The sequence below is a fragment of the Armigeres subalbatus genome, chromosome 2 (genome assembly GCF_024139115.2).
Source record: "Armigeres subalbatus isolate Guangzhou_Male chromosome 2, GZ_Asu_2, whole genome shotgun sequence".
Lineage (NCBI taxonomy): Eukaryota > Metazoa > Arthropoda > Insecta > Diptera > Culicidae > Armigeres > Armigeres subalbatus.
Window position 1 is genome coordinate 383,886,066 of NC_085140.1, and position 8,178 is coordinate 383,894,243.

General features: G+C 38.5%; 1 long non-coding RNA gene across 1 annotated transcript; it reads left to right on the top strand.

Annotated features, from left to right (window-relative positions):
* The first annotated feature begins 6,711 nt into the window (after nt 1–6,711).
* LOC134217321 (uncharacterized) lies at nt 6,712–7,860 on the top strand. The gene is made up of 3 exons (XR_009980993.1): nt 6,712–6,971; nt 7,036–7,213; nt 7,277–7,860. It is a non-coding gene; the product is annotated as an uncharacterized LOC134217321 (long non-coding RNA).
* Nucleotides 7,861–8,178: the final 318 nt, after the last annotated feature.

Consider the following 8,178-nt stretch of genomic DNA (forward strand, 5'->3'; position numbering starts at 1 on the left):
GCAAAAAATTCAAATTTTCTGAGATTGTACACATCAAGTGTTTTAAATGTCGCATCGATCATCCCCTCGTCCATAAATGTGTGAAAAAGATTCTGCGCTCATTTCCAGCTTTACGGGATTTCCCTTTTCTGAAATGGGTTTCCCTCTCATCGGCTGTGCTTTCGCATGAAATGCCGCCTGGCATGTTACTCCCACTTGCCATGCGATGTCGACTGTCACCCACCGGCCTATATTATCGGAAGTTGGTACCCATGGTTATAGGCGTTGTTAACGAAACTGAAACACAAACGGTTGTAATCGCATTTGACGTCACCGGTACCCCATGTCCCAGTCGGTAGTTGGTAGAGTGGCGGGTAAGTGTTCTGCTCGGAGCGGAAGAAGCGATTACACTCTATTAATTCAATGTAACACCACTTTACCAATATGCTCTTATAGCAAGTCGGAACTAGGGATTTATCATTCCCCCTCTATTGTGGATGACTGCTGTTCTTACTGATTTGAACGCTGCATTTCAAGAGGGTGATCAAAGTTACACCACAAAGCTGTTAATTTGGATTTCATATTTAGGGTAACAATTGCTTGTTGATATTGAAAGTTTATCTACCGCCTTTTGAGATGGAATCTCGGTTCGACGAGAGGGCGCTTTTGTAGGTTGTTTGTAGGTGTTGAAATTACCATGGGATGGAGAAATTCGCTTGTTGCAAAGGGACGATGTCTAGAAGTCAAAAAGGCATGTTTCAGAAGGATGTGTTGGATTCAGAGGATGAGGGGGACGAATTGACCATAATGCTTGAACGGTTCAGGATATGCTTGGCATAGCACAAATTGGTAATTGCTTCCTCTTGGAACGTTTCCATGGGATAGTGACTTTTGGAATGGGATTATCTCGTCAACGTGAATGACATGGGAATGTAATGATGTAATCTTCAAATCATTGGGACATTGAGATATTTAGTCGTTGCTAGTCTGAATAAAACACATCGCTATCCGTTTACATTTTAGCCTTTCCTCAGAGTCTAATCAACGAATAACGTCAGAGGTATCAAAAGTATATTTTCTATGTCGTGTGTAACAGAGGCGTGGATACATTAAAACATGTGAAAAATTCAGCATAAAACCCGGAAATAACATACACCTATTTAAATTTTTGGAAGTATGGTGGCTTTCTTTAGCCTAACAAAGTTAAATCACGCTGAAGGTGGCAGAGTTCAGTTACAGGTCTAGGAAATGTTTGTGTAGAACTTCTCTGGGCATACATTTGTGCTAGCCTTATTATATTTTTTAAATTTATTACCAGACTAAAGTGGCCTGTGCAGTACACAAAAGTCTTCTCCATTCTATTCGATCGGAGCGTTTTGCGGAGTCCAAAGTACGTACGATTTCCTGCCATGATGCGTCTCCGGATTTTTCTGCTGTTTTGAGTTTTTTGAGTGCTCATGGAATACTAATCAACAATATTAGCATTATTCAAAATAATGTTTGAAATGAGTAAAAAATTAGTACCTAATTATAATTTTTTTAATGGAAATTTTCAAATCTTGTTGTTGATTATTAACAAATGGATGTGGTTGGTAACGGGGACATTAACGTTTGCTTGGATGGAAATTGCAGTTCAGTGTCGAGAAGCAGTTATTACGGAGAAAAAGAAAAATTTGGATGGCTCCGCGGAAATAACGCGCAGAGGTAAATCCCCGCATAGAACAAATCATACATAGTGTGCGATGACTTGATTTCAAATATCAACATTATTCAACTGTCATAGCGCATAAAAATTGAATCTGCAATGGCTTAGCGTTTATGGCAGCTAACCATCAATGAAACCTATCAATGTCATGCCAGATTTTAAAGAACGTTAGCGTATAGTTTCATGTCATCAAACTTTCATGTGTCCGTGATTATTGGTTTTACATAGATCTGCGCAAACCTTCTATCTCGCAGGGGGCGTTGAGTCAGGTCTATTGTGTCACCCACCTAACCCCAGGATTTGAGATAGTGCGATTTGAGCACGCTCGCTTGGTAGGGTATATTTGATTAAATATGCAGATTTTCATGGACGTTCAACAGGCCTCATTGTCAAACCCCATCACATTCTAAAGGCAATCCCCACAACTCGCAGTGGCCAGGGTACGGGTTGTCAATCCCTTGGACATAATCCCTATATTATACATATTATTTAGATCAACATTTGAAAAGGGTGTGATAGCCAAAATTTATTCCTTCCGATTCTTCGTCTGCATTATATATGTAACTATATATGTAGACGAGGATTCAGAAGGAATAAGTGTTGGCTTTTACGCCCTTTTCAAATGTTGGTCTAGATTTATCATAGACTAAGTGTTTTCCAATTGTTCATTCTCCACCGAATGATTAGGGACGATTTAGATATAGAAATGTCATAAATATTAATATAAACAAAACAATTTAGCGTTAGCTTCCTTTGATCATTAACCAGGAAAATATTCATTGCAAGCGCTTTGAATTTTCCAGGTTTCCAAATTTTTCTTGCAATGCGTAATATTGCTAAACCATCCATATACTTGTTTCTGGAGGAATCAACTAGAGTCATTTTAATGCATTGATTAAAACCAAATAAACTTACTCAAACTGATTAAATAAATTGACTCAAACAAATATATTATGCTTTGAGCGGTTTGCAGCCGAGATTTGATACAAAACGCTTAATTCAAAGCATGTCTTAACATTATGTTTTGAATGTAGGATTTAAAATATAAAATAATATAATTTATTCTTGAACAATTTGATTATATATATATATATATTAGGGTGGTTCAAAAATCGATTTTGCTCCACAGTGCTCATCTGATTCTTCACCATGTTCTGAGTGTCCTCTGAAAATTTGAGCTCATTTGGATTAAAACTGATTTAGCACAAGCCGTTTCAAGTTTGCATGCAAATTAATCAATTAATCGTTCAAATAATTAGTAATCGAATTTAATCTATACCGTGGTTTTCTGGCGCTAATTGCATAATTCATCAACAGGCAACATTGCTGCTCGTGGCGCGAAAGATAGCACACACAAATTCAGGCTACTATGTTGTACTGCACATTTCAGTGATGCCCTCAAAGAAGTTCAACGATCATGACTCAAGATTCGCAACCTGTCTTAAAATCGATTACTAATTATTGGGACGATTAATCAACATGCGGTTTTCGTTGGGTGAAAGCTGTTGAGTATCCCTTTTAGCTATGTAGGTTTTCTTTTAACATGCGCTTGATGGGGAAGCGTCATTAACAGTATAATGAAAAAATAAATTTCCCCATACTAATTTGCATGCAAACTTGAAACGGCTTGTGCTAAATCAGTTTTAATCCAAATGAGCTCAAATTTTCAGAGGACACTCAGAACATGGTAAAGAATCAGATGAGCACTGTGGAGCAAAATCGAATTTTTGAACCACCCTAATATATATATATATATATATATATATATATATATATATATATATATATATATATATATATATATATATATATATATATATATATATATATTCTGATACCTTGACGGTTCGTTCACGCAAACCAACGTCACTAGCTGAAAGATGAAGATGATTCCGATAGATGATTGTCATGGTAGTTAGCCTGAACGGAGAAAAAAGGCTTAGAATCTGTGAGAAAAGGCTATGGCTTATAAGCCGGAATCACGGTTTACGCGAGAATAATTCCATTGCACAATACTAAATTTAATTTCTAGAAATATCTTCAAACCTTTGAAAACAGCTACTTGTGTTGTGACCTTTGCAGAATACTTACCCCCAATTGCTAACAGATATACTGCATGCTAATCTGCGGACGGTTTCACTCGGACTTTGTGGATGTGAGGTCCTTCCGACGGCCGAATATTGGCTCAGATCACTATATTGTAGTTGTAAAATTTGAGTGTAACTATACAGCGTCAGTAATTAATTGAGTAGGGGAAGAGGTGGTAAAATGAACAGTTGGCTATATTTAGATTAAAACACTATTTAGACGTATGATAACCATGCACAAGTTTTCCTCGAAATAAAACAAGGTACTTACTTGATACTTGGTGGGCTACAGCTCTTCGATGAACCTACGCCGAATGGAGTATCCTTCTCCCCTGGACTCGATCCTGGGCCAATCGCTTCCAGTCGCCCTGAACATTGAGCGCCCTCAGGTCCTCTTCAACTGCAGAAAGCCATCGTGTACGCGGCCTTCCACGAAGCCTGCGGCCTCTTTCGGGTTCTCTACTAAATATTATCTTCGCTTGACGTTCTTCCGGCATACGAACAACGTGACCAGCCCATCGTAGTCTGCCATGTTGTATAAGCTTAATAATATCCAGCCCTTTATACACCTGGTACAATTCGTGATTCATGCGACGCCGCCAGATGCCGTTCTCCTGTTTACCGCCGAGTATTGTCCGCAGCACCTTACGCTCAAACACCTGAGAGCTCTCCGATCAGCCTCTTTTAACGTCCATGTCTCATGGCCGTATAAAGCCACCGGAAGAATCAGAGTAGTAGACAGCGCGAGTTTTGTTTTGGTTTGCAGACTACGGGACTTAAGCTGGTTACGAAGTCCGTAATAAGCCCCATTTGCAGCTGCAATACGCCTTTTCGCCTCGCGGGTAACATCATTATCGCACGTCACTAATGTTCCAAGATACACAAATTCTTCTACCACTTCAAACTTTTCACCATCCAGCACTATTTCGCTATCACCCCCACTAATGAACCCACGTTGATTGCCAGCGACCATATACTTCGTTTTTCTGGAATTGATCGTAAGTCCAATCCTCGCTGTCTCTCTCTTAAAAGGCACAAAAGCGTCTTCCACAGCACGGCGATCAATCCCGATAATATCGATATCGTCCGCAAATCCCAGGAGCATATGCGATTTTATGATAATGGTACCGCTTCTTTGTACACCAGTTTCCTAATCGCTCCCTCGAGCGCTATATTGAACAGTAGATTCGAAAGTGCATCACCCTGCTTTAATCCATCTAAGGTAACAAATGACGTCGATATTTCATCCGCAACCCTTACACTTGATCTCGATCCATCCAACGTTATACGAATCAGCCGTATCAGTTTCGCCGGAAAACCATGTTCAAGCATAATTTGCCATAATTCATTCCGTTTCACTGGATCGTACGCCGCCTTGAAAACAATAAACAGATGATGTGTCTGCAAGTTGTACTCCCGGAATTTTTCAAAGATTTGTCTCAGGGTAAACATTTGATCCGTCGTTGATCGGCCCTCACGAAAACCTGCTTGGTATTCGCCGACGAAGGACTCTTCAAGCGGTCTCAATCTGTTGAACAGAATACGGGACATAATTTTGTATGTCGAATTAAGGAGGGTTATTCCTCGGTAATTGGCGCACTCCAGTCTGTGCCCTTTTTTAAAGAGAGGGCAAAAGAGGCCGTAGACGAGCTCGGTGGTCTAGTGGATACCGCTTCTGCCTTATGAGCAGAAGGTCGTGGGTTCAATTCCAGGCTCGCCCCTTTCCTACTTTGTATTTCTATCTTAGCTCTTTCCGTGTTTCACGTTCTACCAAAACGATTCCTACTGTTATAACCTTCTACACAATCCCAAAAGAGGCACCTATGAGAGGTCGTAGAGTTCTTTGCATCTTACTCAAGTAGGTGTCCAACAAACTATTCTTCCCCTTTCTCAGCATTCGCGAGGACGTGGCCAGGACAGATCTCGACTATTGGAAGATGCATTGCTCCCATCTTAGAGATATTGATTAGTCCCAAATCAATATCTGTGGTAACGGATGAAAGTGATGCAACTCTCATACAATAGTCTTGCCTTGTACCACCTACGAATTTGTGCGAAATGCTCAATGCTAATGCTAAAGGGCAAATGAGGCCGTCCAACCAGCTAGCAGGCATTTCCTCGTCTTCCCATATTTTCGACATAACATGGTGCAGAACTTCATAAAGCTGCTCACTGCCATGTTTGAGAAGTTCAGCCGGGAGCTGGTCCTTCCCCGCAGCCTTATTGTTTTTCAGCTCTTTAACAGCTTTTTTAGCCTCATCTAGTGTAGGTGACTCCACAGCTTGTCCATCGTCGCTAATATTTATTCTGCTCTGCTGCTAAAACAAGGTACCTGAGCTAATATTTTGGTTTTAGGACTTATAGCTTTTACTATCCAAAGCATCAAACGTGTCCTTAAAAACTGGGTCTGATGTAATTTTGAACCATTTTCCCGTAAGCTTTAATTCTTAATAAATTAATCATAACATTGATTCAAACTACTGCGGCAAATAGGTCAACCTTCACAGAAATGTTGCAGGAGTAAAAAGTAAATATTTTGGTTTGCATCGTTATAGAAGAGTTATTTATCACATGGCATGTATGCAGGTAAAATGAACACTTGAATCAAAATCATAAATAAATTTATGATAAAAGTCTTACAATGTGAAGCAGAAGTTCAAGAAACAAACCATATCAAATAATCAAGATAAAACTTTGAATATCTAAACTTAAATTCAAAATAAGTGATATTTCAAAAAAATTCTTCTTTTTATTATTATTTTGATAATTAAGAGTTTTCAAAAGATATACCAGAATTTTTTAAAGGCTGTCGTAGCACATGAATATTAAATGTTTTAAAAGCATTTTAGAAGCGATGTTCATTCTACCCGCACTATACTTGTACATACACAGAGAAAAATAAAGTTGGGATTCCAACATTTTCTAGCTTTTATTTTAAAAATATGCGAAAATTGGTATTTTTAAGAGCTGAAACTTTTAAGTTAAATGATTTATTAATTGATTTGAAAGTTTTTCTTCAGTGTAAAATTTTTATTTTCACAGTCGAAGCACTCAGAATAAAATTTGTAAAATAATCAAACAAAGCACAACATTTCACATTTTTGGCAGCACTGCCAGAAAGAAACAATGTTATTGGCAGCCCACGGCTTTCTGTCAGTGGCAGTTTAAAAAAAGAGAAAAGCTCCAGCATTACCACCATGGTAATTGATTTTTTTTTCATAATTTATTGCTAATATTTTAGCGAAAACTTTGTTTCATACCCAGGAAGGAATTAATACATTATTGCTCTTGTCGGTGGGCACGTAAAAAATATTCGACAGCCGTGAATACGGTCACCAGACGCGCGTTTCAGATCTGCGTGTGTTGTGCGGAACCTGGCCCTTTAGTGCTTTACCGCCATATAAACGTATCATCAGTCTTCTTCGTACCAACCTATTCACAAGTAAGTAATAGAAGATCTTTTTGGGGTTTTTCTATTCTCAATAAATTCATCATTTATATACAGTGATTCCGAAGTCGGTGAGATTGGGGAATCTGTATCCTGCTGCTGATTCGTTACGCCCCAGACAGACGGCGACAGAGCCTTGTGTCACTGGAAGGAAAGTCCAAATCATTCCCGCTTGCCTACGATACGATACGATGATGAACAGCAAGTATCTGGAACCGCGATTCTTGCGCAATCAGATGACACCGAGAACCAGGTTGAGGATGTTCAAGCTTCAAGGCCCACAACATGAGCAATAAGCTATGAGCTGACACTTTCGTGGCACCCTCATCGTAGTCCAGCAAAGAAAATCAAATCATATATGCTGTATATATAAATAAAAGGAAATAAAATGAAAAGTTGATGAATTTTGGTTACATAAAATTTCATTTTGACGTGTTTGGTTTAAATTAAAGGGAAAAACTACTTGTTGTATTGAGAGCGCACACCACTTGTTGTATTGAAAGCTCACTAGTTAACTCAAATGTAAAACACACATTTAATTTTGAGAGGAAAATGTTGTTTTGAAAAGTTTGGTTTAGTTGAAGTTATTACCGAAGTGACAATTTTTGCATTGGTAGATTTAACAATCTTATACTTTCTACTGAAAATAATCAACTGGTTTTCTTAATTTAACCGACGTTTCTTTTAATTTCACCAACGATTTTTTGTGTGTACGGAATTTCGATGTTTTTTATTTCGCAGATAAACTTTATAAAACAAGGTATATTACAATCAATTGTTCAGTGCAATAAGGATATGAGTTATATTGTTGGACTAAGTGGTAAAACTAGCAAATTATCCTCGTTCTATGATAGAACTCAACGCAATGTGATCCTTAACGTGTTCATTTCACCACTTAAGGCCTGTCCACGTTAGCTCTCGTCCAAACTCATGAAATGGCGACAAATCACATGCACATT